The sequence below is a fragment of the Rhinoderma darwinii genome, chromosome 7 (genome assembly GCF_050947455.1).
Source record: "Rhinoderma darwinii isolate aRhiDar2 chromosome 7, aRhiDar2.hap1, whole genome shotgun sequence".
Lineage (NCBI taxonomy): Eukaryota > Metazoa > Chordata > Amphibia > Anura > Rhinodermatidae > Rhinoderma > Rhinoderma darwinii.
In genome coordinates, this window is record NC_134693.1 from 79,639,693 (window position 1) to 79,652,789 (window position 13,097).

A 13,097-nucleotide genomic window follows, 5' to 3' on the forward strand; every position below is an offset into this window, starting at 1 on the left:
ATTATCAGTTTTTATCGGTTTTCTGTAAAAAGGTCTGTACATATAATTTGTGTGCCTTTGTTGTGACGGATTTTGTTCTTTTTCTGTTCTTGTCCATTTAGTACAGAGCAAAAAGGACCAATGTTATTTGTAAGGTTAAAGGGATTCACCAAGACATTCTGACCTACGGAATGCTCACTTATCGGCACTGTGAAGAGGCTGTGGCACTTGTGCTAGCGGCACATCCCTATTATTGTACACATAGGCACAGACACTCGTTTAGAAAAGTGGTTGTGCCTGGTACTGAAGCTTTTTTACAGTTTGCCACGGAAGAAACTAAAACCTAAATTCTACGCTACTAAACTTAAATGGACACTCAGTTTTCAAACTTATGTAATAGTATACCTGATATATATATCAACTTTGTAAATTACTTTCTGTTAAAATGTAATTATTTTATCCATGCAAATTCTGTGTGAACTTACTGACACTAGGTGTCTCTCTTCCTGTAATCTGCTGTCCACCCCTCGTCAAGCAAAATTTATCTCAGGTTACAGAGCAGAGGAGACAGACTGCAGGAAGTGTGGGTATGTCTCTTCTAAGCCTGCCCATAGAAGTATATAGAGAGGGGAGGTGGGAGTAGATAAAAGGAGCAGAGTGAGAGATAAATGTCAGTGTTGAAGTCATAGCTATACTGCTCATTATTGCTGTATAATCTTCTCCATGCTGCTGCAGCTTTTCAATATATGTGATGGTTAAAGATAGGAGAGCAGAATTTTCCTCTTCTCTGTGTGCAGTGTATAGAAGACATAGTAGCCATTAGGCTCCGCCCACTAGCTCAGAAAAAGCTCAGAATAAGATAATAGATCCCCTAGAGGAGAAAAACTGCTAAAAATGGCATATACAACTCATATAATGTCCAGAAATAGTGTTTTTCCTCATGTACACACAAAATAAACTCAGACCCCAAAATAAATGGCGTTATCCCACAAAACACATTTATCACCTATCCACAGGAAACAAAAACCTGTGAGCGCGACTAAGAAATATGTTCTTGAAAGCAAGAGAGCAACGGGTCTTGAAGGTTTAAGAGTTATTGATGTCCCTTAGACTTAGTAGAAATAATATCATTTTGTGCTTTAGTGAGTGCTGTTAAATGTTTTTTTTTTTGCTCATGTCATAGGGGGACACAGGGATCGTGGATATATGCTTCTGTCACTAGAAGGCAAAAGTGTTAGCTCCTCCTGTACAACTAAGGCCTCATGCACACGACCGTGTTTTTGCGGCCGCAATTCCACCGAAAATGCACGGGAGAATTGCGGCCCCATTCTTTTCTATGGGGCCGTGAACACGACCGTAGTTTTTGCGGTCCGTGCACGGCCCGGGAGCCCGGACCGCAGAAAGAACGGGCATGTCTTATTACGGCCCGGTTCTGCGGTCCGGGCTCATTGAAACCAATGGCCGCGGCCATGTGCATGTCCCACGATTTGCGGGCGGCCTGCGGCTGACAGTCCGCTGACAGTCCGCAGCCGGCCGACCCGAAAATCACGGCCGTGCACATGGCTACGGTCGTGTGCATGAGGCCTTAGGCTGCGTTTACATCTGCGTCAGGGCTCCATTCCTTACGTTCCGTCAGAGCCTTCCGTCGGAACGGAGCCCTGACTGACACAAACGGAAACCAGAGGTTTACATTTCCATCACCATTGATTTCAATAGTGACGGATCCGATGCAAATGGTTTCCATTTGCCTCCGTTGTGCAGGGGTTCCGTCATTTTGACGGAATGAATACCGTAGTAGACTACGCTATTGAATTAGTCTAAATGGAACCCCTGCACAATGAAGACAAACGGAAACAATTTGCACCAAATCCGTCACCATTGAAGTCAATGGTTATGGAAACGGAAACCTATGGTTTCCGTTTGTGTCAGTCAGGGCCCCGTTCCAATGGAAAGCTCAGACGGAACGTCGGAACGGAGCCCTGATGCAGATGTGAATGCAGCCTTATTCCTTTTTTGATTTTGCAGGTCCCTTTCTGCTTTTATTTATTTTTATTTTTGTTCATTTTACTTTTGTTAATTTATTTATATTTAAGTTTATTTTATACCCTTTTAGGTGGGAAACACGTATGACAGTCTCCCTGTTGTTCACTAGTGAGGAGGGAAAACAATGTTTATATTATCACACAGTTACTCTCTCATAGAAAGCAAAGGGGAACAGAGCAGCCTAGCGAAGGAGTCACCGAGTGTTCTTGCCTGCTCCCCTTCATCCAGCGTTCTCTCATAAGAGAGATGCTAAAGGGGTGAACCTGCGGATCCTCCAGGAGAGCTAAAGTGAAGAAGATCAAGACAGGGGGAGTGTGGCAGAACTGGATGAGTATGGCCTTATAACTCCTTCCTTCTACCACCCCCACTCCTTATCTCTTTTCTTGGGCCTCTTTTTTTGCTGAAGTGGTGGCCTTTTTCCTGGGTTTTTTTTTGGTGGCTATTACCTTTATTAGACTGGTGTCTGAGATGGCAGCTCTTTCCTGACGTTCTGTTGTACTGGTGTTTTACCAGGACAACGCGGTCCTCCGACCGGCTCTCTGCTTCCTGCCAATGGCAATGTCCTCCTCTAAACCCTTCTTCTGTCACACGCTTTCCCAACCTAAAGAACGCTCTTTACACCATCTGAAAGTGTCTAGAGTTCTTCAGATCTATCTGTCTCGACCAGCCTTCTTCCTCCGGTCCGACTCTCTTTTCATCATCTCGGATGATCCTCGCAAGGGAGTGGCAACATCCAAGGCTACAATCGCTCGTTGGATCGGGATAGCCAATGGTGAGGTGCATCGCGCTTAAGACAACATTCCTCTATTCCGGGTTAAAGCACATTCCACCAGAGGGTGTCTCTTAGGGGTGTGCCATTGGGCCTCTGTTCTACAGGTGTGTAAGCCGCTACCTGGTCTTTTCTGGACACTTTTACAAAATGTTATAGGCTGCACACTTTTGCATTATTTGATGATTATCAGTGGAATAGATGACCGGTAGTGTTTTGTTCCATTCCCCGGGGACTGCTTGTGGTCTCTATGTTCCCCAAAGACATGAGCGAGACATAATCATGTTTTTTTACTCACCTGTAAAATCTCTTTCCTGCTTAGTTAATTTGGGTACACTGTTTCCACCCAGTTTTTTTTCTATTTTTATACGTCTTATAAAAGCGTTCCTCCTATTCTTGGTACTAACCCATCAGGGTTTTTTTTCCCCTCAATTTTGACCTACTGCTTGTGTACAAACTTGATAGTTCAGTGTCTGCAGAAGGCAGTGGTGGATCATCATTAGGGCGCTTTGGGCGACTGTCCTGGGCCCAAGGCCTCATGCCTGTTGGTGTCGCTAGCACCGGAAGGGGCCCTAGGGCTAGCGACAGTCACATTCACTTGTATTTGTGTCCTTAGGACACACATACAAATTAATATTATATGTTGCAGGCCACGTTACTTCATCATGTTGGTCTGCCCTTGCTTATTTTTTATTTTATTTGTTCTTTTGGGGGGGGCGCTGTGCATCACTATATACAAGGGGGAAAGCGCTGTGTAGCACTATATACAAGGGGGCACTGTGTAGCATGATATACAAAGGGGGAGCACTGTGTAGCACTATATACAAGGGGGAGTGCTGTGTGACACTATACAAGGGGGAAGCGCTGTGTAGCACTATATACAATGGGGGGCACTGTGTAGCACTATATACAAGGTGGGAAGTGCTGTGTGACACTAAATACAAGGGGGTAGCGCAGTGTTACACTATATACAAGGGAGGAGCACTGTGTGGAACTATAAACAAGGGGGGAAGCATTGTGTGACACTATATACAAGGGGGAAGTGCTGTGTGACACTATATACAAGGGGGGAGAGCTGTGTGGAGCTATCTATAGGGGGGCTGTGTGCGGCGCTGTCTACAGGGGGATGTGTGTGATGCTACCTACAGGGGGACTGTGTGGCGCTATCTACAGGGGTGTGTGTGTTTTGCTATCTACATGGGATTGTGTGTGGCGCTATCTACATGGGGGGGGTGTGGCGCTATCTACAGGGGATGTATGTGGCGCTATCTACAGGGGGGCTGTTTGGCACTATCTACATGGGGTTGTGGCGATATCTGCAGGGGGCACTGTGTGTGTGGTGCTTTACTTTATAGTATGTGACACAATTATATTCAGGGGCACAGTGTTTGGTACTATTTTATTCAGGGACGCAGTGTATGGTGCTATTTTATTTAAGGGCACAGTGTGTGGCACAAGGAAATGTTGGAAAAGTGAAGAGCCGAAGACATCTGAGTGGCAAATTCTGCAGAAATGGGTCATGGTCGTCATGAAGTCTGGAGGAGAAAAGAGGAGAAAACTACTAACTCTGAGAAGTCGTCACCTGTGAGTCACTAGATTTAGAGAGAATCTGTCACCTCTCCTCACATGTTTATTATAGGAAATGCTTGTATTTCACAAAACGTCTTTCTGCAGTCCAGGACTGATAGACAAATTGGTGTTACCATTCCCCTTGTCAGGAGGATGTGTCCCTGCACATTGTGATACAGTCAGCGATGGTTGGAGACTGTCATTATGTAGGGACACAGCCCTGTGACAAGGGGAATCGTAACACTCATTTGTTAATGCTTGCACAAAAAGGAAGTGTTAACAATAGTTACGGTGCAGCAGGACAGCGGTGGACAAGGGGGACCCAAGTTTGGGTAACAGCCCAGGGCCTATGGTCTACTTAATCCGCCACTTGCAGGAGGTGTAAAGGCTATGTTGTAGGCGCTAACACTTTTGGCTCAATGTCTTCCTCTTGGTGGCAGCAGCATACACCCATTGTCTCTGTGTCCCATACTTTCTGTGTCCCCTAATAAACTTAGTGAGAAGGGATTTTACAGTTGAGTAACTAAAAATCATCTTTTACCATCTCATAAAGTGATGGCATATCGCTAAGATATGCAAACAATTTCTGATCAGTGGGGGTCGGATTACCGGGAACCCCCACCAAACATGAGAATGAAGGGGCCGCAGTACTGCTTTAGTGCTACAACCCCTTCAAAGCTTTCTCTTCTTACTGCTATTCAGGGAAAAGCACTGAAGGGGACACAGTGCTAAACCCTTTAAAGGGTTATTTAACATTTAACACACGCTGATGTGTTATTTGCAGATGCTGTGCCTGTACCATCAGCAACAGGTGTCGGCGGCAAAAATACAGCTGACATCCCACTGCAATGGCCTGCTCTGAATGTCTATACCTTGCCTGAGACAGCTCCTTGATCGGCGTTAATTTGCTCCTTTCACTAGGAGCTATGTATAGGGACGAGAGCTCGTTACTACGATCGCTCATCCTCATACATTTCTATTACAGTTTACATAGGGAGATGTGCTGCCGACAACGATAATATTTTCAGCATTTAAAACTATACAATCAGCCGATGAACTAGCGTTACTCTGTTTACTTACAGCCTCTTTCCTCTCACCCCTCCTTTACATTTACACAGAACCAAGAACTAAAACTTTTTATCCTGCACCCTGAATATTGAAAGCTGGGCAGATTCTGGGCTTTAATATGATACCAAGATTTCAAGGCAATGGTATTCCCAAATGGCAGTGGCTTCTTTCAGCAGGATAATGTGCCCTGCCACACTGCAAAACTTATATTTGATTGGTCTGAGGTACATGACGAAGAGTTCTAGGTGTTGACTTGGCCTCCAAATTCCACAGATCTCAATCCAATTGAGCATCTGTAGGATGTTCTGGAAAAACAAGTCCGATCCATGGAGGCTCCACCTCGCAACTTACAGGACCTAAAGAATCTGCTGCTAACATCTTGGTGCCAGAGGACACCTACAGAGGTCTTGTCATGCCTCGACAAGTCAGCTATTTTGGCTGCACGTGAGGTAGCTACACCGTATTAAGCAGGTGATTTTACTTCAATGGCTGATCGGTATACACAAATAGTTGTACTGTTCATGTCTTTTATAGAGCACATTGCGTCAACATCCACAGTGCAGGCAGAAAAGCAAGTGAACTCTTGAATTTAATAACCTGTAGATCCCCTTCTAGCAGCAATCACCTCCAACAAACGTTTCCTGAAGCTGCAAACAAGATTTAAACAACGTTGAGAAGGAATTTTGGAGCATTCCTCCCTGCACATGTGTTTCAGTTCATCAATATTTCTGGTATCCTTTGCGTGCACAGCCCTTTTTAGGTCATGCCACAGCATTTAGATAGAGATAGACTAAGTTCACACTTGCGTTATATAATCCATTACTCTGATCCTTTTTTTTTTTTGTTTTTTTTTAATATAAATTCTTTAAGTTTTTCTTTTAAAACATAGGAAAGGAGGGGTATGGAAGGAGAGTACAGAAAGGAAGGGAAGAGGGTTAGGAGTTACAAAGTATACAAATACAAATTGTAATAAGAGAACAAAGGGTAAACTAACAATTGTCTCTGCTGATATGCGTTTGAGATGTATTTTGTACAACAGGAAAAAAGAAATTGACACCTCACCCGGTCATAAAAGTCTAATAAGATCATCAGATTTTTGTGCTTTAATCCATCCATCCCAAATCGTGAAGTATTTATCTAGATTTTGTTCTATTGACCAATTTTTTCAAAGGACTGTAGTAAACAAATTTCGTTATTCCATTCTGAAATAGATGGTGTATCCGTATAAATACGGAGTAATATATTTATGGTTTATAATCTGAAAGGACATATCAAGGTTAAGAATTGCAAGTTCTAACGTCAAAGTGAGTTTTTTATTGAGAACCTTGTTTATGATCGTTTCTATCTTAGTCCAAAATGGTTTGACAAGGTTTCAATTAAACCAGATATGTGACATGGTCCCCGTTTCTTTCCTACAGCGCCAGCATATTGGGCTTTGGTTAGAATCAATTCTATTCAAGAGCTCCGGTGTCTTATACCAACGTGCCACTAATTTGTAATTTAGTTCCTGAATCTTTGTGGAGCTAGAGTGAGAATGGGAATTTTTCAAAATTCTATCAGAATCTCTGATCCGTTTTTACATCAGAATTAGGGCACGTTCAGACGTGGCGGAAGTTTTCCGCTGCAAATGTTGGTGCAGATTTGGGGCAATTACGCAACGAATCTGCACCAACATTTGCATATTTGACAGGTAATTCAGACGTTGCAGAAAAGACACAGATTTTAGTTTTTGCATTGCAAAAGCTGAAATACGCAGTGAATTTCCGCTTCTTCTCCACAACAGACAGTGCATGCTGCGGACTGAAAATTATGCACCGCAGCCTATGGTCCGCAGCGGAATTTTCCGCAATGTCTGAACTAACTTGCCTAAAAATGTATTGAAACAAATGTAAAAAATGGCCGCTGGAGATTTCCACAGCGGACTGTCCGCAGTGGAATTACACAGCAATTCCGCCACGTCTTAGTCATTCTGACTTACACCTCGACGGCCGCGGCCATGGAGATGTGTGTTCCCTGCTGCGTCGTTCTTCTGTGAGGCGCCGGCACTCACTTCCTGGTATCGAGACTGTCTCCGGAGGGCGCGCGCACCTGGTGCATGCACGGTCTTAAAGGGCCAGTGCGCGCATAATTGCAGGAAGTCTGCAATCAAGCCCAGAATGCTACTGGACTATAAAAAGGGCTCTTGTTGTTTGCCTGAGCATTGTTCGTTACCCAAAGTTTGTCTGAAAATGGTCTCCTAGTGTCTTCCAGTTCCCAAGTGTTCTTTGTTCCTATATCCCGTGCTGTCCTGGTCAAGTGCCGTGCTGAAGCTGAAGCTGTTGTCGTTTTCTGCTACTCCACGCCTGACGTCTATCTGCTGCCTGATCCCAGCCGAGCCTGCTTTGCTACTGTCTGAGTTGCCACAGGTACCCTTTTTGGACTACGCGGTATGGCCCAGTGGGTCCACACCCTGCATCGTGACAGCAGGGCTCTGGCACAGATGGGACTAGATGAGGCAGGTTGCGCCAGACGTGGTGTATTCCAGCCGGCGTGGCGGGTTGCGCCAGACGTGGCGGATGGTACCAGGGATGGCAGATGACACCAGACGTGGTGTATCCAGCAGGCGGCACAACACGACTCCGATACCAGGCAGGCTCAGGAACAAAACACAGCACCGGGATACAGGAGATAGAAAGCAGGGCATGGGAACACTGGGAGCACGAAAACACTAAGGAATCATTTACAATACAGACATGCGAAAACTACAACAATGCCCAGGCAAGGAGTGGAAGGGCGGAGCCCTTTTTATAGTCCAGGGTGCACTAGGGATAGGGTGGGGAACTTTTAGGTAGTGCGCACGCTGGCCCTTTAAGGCCGGGGACAAGCGCGCGCACCCTATCGCACAATTCAGGAAGTGGAGGCCGCGCCAGTCGGTGTCTCCAGGGAGGAGGACGCTTGCACACTGCCAGGAAGTTGCGGTTGAGGCTGTTCGCCGAGGGTGAGCGGCAGCGGTCTGCGCCGCAGCCACGACCATACCCCACCCTCTTACACGCCCGTCTTCTTGGGTCCGGAGCGTTAGAGGAGTTTGTAATGAGGGTAGGTGCACTAAGGTTCTCTTCTGGCTCCCAAGACCTCTCCTCAGGGCCAAACCCTCTCCAGTCCACCAGATAGAAAGTCCTCCCTCCTACTCTCTTGCGGTCCAGAATCTCCCTCACCTCGTACACATCAGAAGAACCACTGGGAGCAACTGCAGAACCAAGGTCTTTACTGTAGCGGTTCAGGACCACAGGTTTAAGGAGGGACAAGTGGAACGAGTTGGGAATCTTGAGAGTAGGAGGCAACCAAAGTTTATCGGATATAGGGTGTAAAGGATCTGCCAGGCACTACGTCTGTGGATACTCCCAGGATTAATCAATCGACACCTGAGGCCGGACCTCTTAGACTGACTCCAGCTCCCACCAATCAGGGTGGCAGGCTCAGGAGTGGGAGAGCCTATCGCGGCCTGGTCAGTCGGAGTTAGCTCCGCCCCCTGTCCATTTATACCTGCCGTTTTCTCTTCCTCATTGCTTGTGATTCTTCCTGGTTTCCTGGCCTTGCTACAGCCTTGCTCCAGCCTGCTACTGCCTTGCTTCAGCCTTGCTACAGCTTCCGCTTATCCTGCTTCGCTCTGACCCCAGCTTGCTACCTGCTCCTTGCTCTGCGTTCGTATACTTCGTGACATCCCGATTCTGACTGGCTCGTGGACCACTCTGGTTTCCTCACGGTGTTCCGTGGGCTACTGCCCCTTCCCTTGCCTGTTCCCTGTTTGTATTCCCTTGCACTTAGTCAGCGTAGGGACCGCCGCCCAGTTGTATCCCGTCGCCTAGGGCGGGTCGTTGCAAGTAGGCAGGGACAGGGCGGTGGGTAGATTAGGGCTCACTTATCCCCTTCCCCTTCTTCCTGCCATAACTTAATCACAAGCCTATACCTAGTCTACCCTTTCTTCTACTCTATCATGGACCCCCTTGAGACCCTGACCCAGCAGATGCAGGGCCTCTCCCTACAGGTCCAGGCCCTGGCTCAGAGGGTCAACCAGCCTGACGCTGCCATAGTAGTACCCCTCGCCTCACCTCTAGAACCTGACCTCAAGTTACCTGACCGGTTCTCAGGGGACCTTAAGACCTTTCTCTCCTTTCGGGAGAGTTGCAGACTTTACTTCCGTCTAAAACCTCACTCCTCAGGTTCCGAGAACTAGCGGGTGGGAATCATTATATCCCGACTCCAGGAAGGGCCCCAAGAGTGGGCCTTCTCCTTGGCTCCTGACGCCCCTGAACTTTCCTCTGTTGATCGTTTTTTCTCTGCCCTCGGACTCATTTACGACGAGACTGACAGGACTGCCTTGGCCGAGAGTCAGCTGCTGGCCTTACGTCAGGGTAGGAGACCTGTTGAGGAATACTGTTCTGACTTTAGAAAGTGGTGCGTAGCTTCTCGGTGGAATGACCCTGCCCTAAGGTGCCAGTTTAGGTTAGGCTTATCTAACGCCCTGAAGGATCTGCTTGTTAGCTACCCCTCTTCTGACTCCCTAAACCAGGTTATGGCCTTAGCAGTACGACTTGACCGACGTCTCAGGGAACGACAGCTTGAACGTTTCAGTGTTTTCCCCTCTGACTTCCCTGCGATTCCCCCCGAGGTCCCGTCTCCTCGCTCTTCCACGGAAGACTCGGAGGTACCTATGCAACTCGGGGCCTCCGTGTCCCCCCGACAACGTAGAGAGTTCCGCAGGAAGAATGGTCTCTGCTTCTATTGTGGGGATGACAAGCATCAACTGAACACCTGTCCCAGGCGCAAGAATAAGCAGCCGGAAAACTTCCGCGCCTAAGTGATCATCGGGGAGGTCACTTGGGCGCACAGGTATTTCCCGTTAATATGAAACGCAATAAAATTTTGCTTCCCTTTCAGGTCTCGTTTGGTGGTAGGTCTGCTACCGGCAGTGCCTTCGTGGATTCAGGCTCATCTGCTAATATCATGTCTGTGGAATTTGCTATGTCTCTAAAAATGCCTTTTATTGATTTGCCTAATCCTGTCCCGGTAGTGGGTATCGACTCCACTCCTCTTGCTAATGGTTATTTTACTCAGCATACTCCTGTTTTTGAACTCCCTGTTGGCTCCATGCATTTGGAGCAGTGCTCTGTACTGTTGATGCAGGGATTATCGTCCGATCTGGTATTAGGTCTTCCCTGGTTGCAGTTGCATAATCTCACGTTTGATTGGAATACTGGGGATCTCACCAATTGGGGTAGTGAATGCCTGACGTCATGTCTTTCGGTTAACTCTATTTCTCCCCGTGAGGAGGTAAACACGCTACCTGAGTTTGTTCAGGACTTCGCTGATGTTTTCTCTAAGGAGGCCTCCAAGGTGTTGCCCCCTCATAGAGATTACGATTGCGCTATCGATTTGGTACCAGGTGCTAAGCTTCCTAAGGGTAGGATATTTAATCTTTCATGTCCTGAACGTGAAGCCATGAGGGAATATATCCAAGAATGCCTGGCCAAGGGTTTCATTCGCCCCTCTACTTCTCCTGTAGGTGCTGGCTTCTTCTTCGTGGGGAAGAAGGATGGTGGTCTTAGGCCGTGCATTGACTATCGTAACTTGAATAAGGTCACTGTAAGGTACCAGTATCCCCTTCCTTTGATTCCGGATCTTTTTAATCAGGTTCAGGGGGCCCAATGGTTCTCTAAGTTTGATCTACGGGGGGCGTATAACCTTATCCGCATCAAAGAGGGGGATGAGTGGAAGACTGCGTTCAACACGCCCGAAGGTCATTTCGAATACCTGGTCATGCCCTTTGGGTTGTGTAATGCCCCTGCTGTCTTCCAGAATTTTATTAATGAAATTCTGAGAGATTACCTGGGAAATTTTCTTGTAGTGTACCTTGATGACATACTGGTGTTTTCCAAGGACTGGTCCTCCCACGTGGAGCATGTCAGGAAGGTGCTCCAGGTCCTCCGGGAAAATAATCTGTTTGCGAAAACCGAAAAATGTGTGTTTGGGGTACAGGAGATACCATTTTTGGGTCAAATCCTCACTCCTCATGAATTCCGCATGGACCCTGCCAAGGTTCAGGCTGTGGCGGAATGGGTCCAACCTGCCTCCCTGAAGGCGCTACAGTGTTTTTTGGGGTTCGCTAACTATTACAGGAGATTTATTGCCAACTTCTCGGTCGTCGCTAAGCCTCTTACGGACCTCACTCGCAAGGGTGCTGATGTCCTCCACTGGCCTCCTGAGGCCGTCCAGGCTTTTGAGACCCTCAAGAAGTGCTTTATCTCGGCCCCTGTGCTGGTTCAGCCCAACCAAAGGGAGCCATTTATCGTGGAGGTAGACGCGTCCGAGGTGGGAGTGGGGGCTGTCTTGTCCCAGGGTACCAGGTCCCTCACCCATCTCCGCCCCTGTGCTTACTTCTCCAGGAAGTTTTCGCCCACGGAGAGTAACTATGATATTGGCAACCGCAAACTTTTAGCCATTAAATGGGCTTTTGAAGAGTGGCATCACTTCCTGGAGGGGGCCAGACACCAGGTAACGGTCCTTACTGACCACAAGAATCTGGTTTTCCTAGAATCGGCCCGGAGGCTTAATCCGAGACAAGCTCGATGGGCGCTATTTTTTACCAGATTTAACTTTTTCGTTACCTATAGGGCTCGGTCCAAAAATATTAAGGCACTGTCACGTAGTTTCATGGCCAATCCTCCTTCGGAGAAGGATCCTGCTTGTATTTTACCCCCTGGTATAATCGTTTCTGCCACTGATTCTGATTTAGTCTCTGATATTGCGGCTGATCAAGGTTCAGCTCCCGGGAACCTCCCTGTGGACAAGCTGTTTGTCCCCCTGCAATACCGGCTAAGGGTACTTAGGGAAAACCATGACTCCGCACTATCTGGTCATCCTGGCATCTTGGGTACCAAACACCTCATTACCAGAAACTATTGGTGGCCTGGGTTGCCTAAAGACGTTAGGGCTTACGTCGCCGCTTGTGAGGTTTGTGCTAGGTCCAAGACCCCTAGGTCCCGACCTGCGGGCTTACTACGTTCTTTGCCCATTCCCCAGAGACCTTGGACCCATATCTCCATGGATTTTATCACCGATTTGCCTCCATCTCAAGGCAAGTTGGTGGTGTGGGTGGTAGTAGACCGCTTCAGCAAGATGTGCCACTTTGTGCCCCTTAAGAAACTACCTAACGCCAAGACGTTAGCTTCTTTGTTTGTTAAACACATTCTGCGTCTCCATGGGGCCCCAGTCAATATCGTTTCTGACAGAGGGGTACAATTTGTTTCTTTATTTTGGAGAGCCTTTTGTAAAAAGTTGGAGATTGATCTGTCCTTCTCCTCCGCCTTCCATCCCGAAACTAATGGCCAAACGGAGAGGACTAATCAATCCCTGGAACAATATTTAAGGTGTTTCATCTCTGACTGTCAATTTGATTGGGTCTCATTCATTCCCCTCGCCGAATTTTCCCTGAATAACCGGGTCAGTAACTCGTCAGGGGTCTCCCCGTTTCGCTGTAATTTCGGGTTTAATCCACGGTTCTCCCCCCTTTTCTCCTGGTAGTTCGAATAATCCCGAGGTAGAGGTCGTTCATCGGGAACTGTGCACAGTCTGGGCCCAGGTTCAGAAGAACCTAGAGGCGTCCCAGAGCGTACAAAAAATTCAGGCTGAT

The 13,097-nt window shown here is 47.4% G+C and overlaps 1 protein-coding gene across 5 annotated transcripts in view; it reads left to right on the forward strand.

The window, feature by feature from the left end:
* MEI1 (meiotic double-stranded break formation protein 1) overlaps positions 1 to 13,097 on the forward strand; it is a 957,414-nt gene that overhangs the window by 384,854 nt on the left and 559,463 nt on the right. The gene's annotated exons all lie outside the window — the stretch shown is intronic.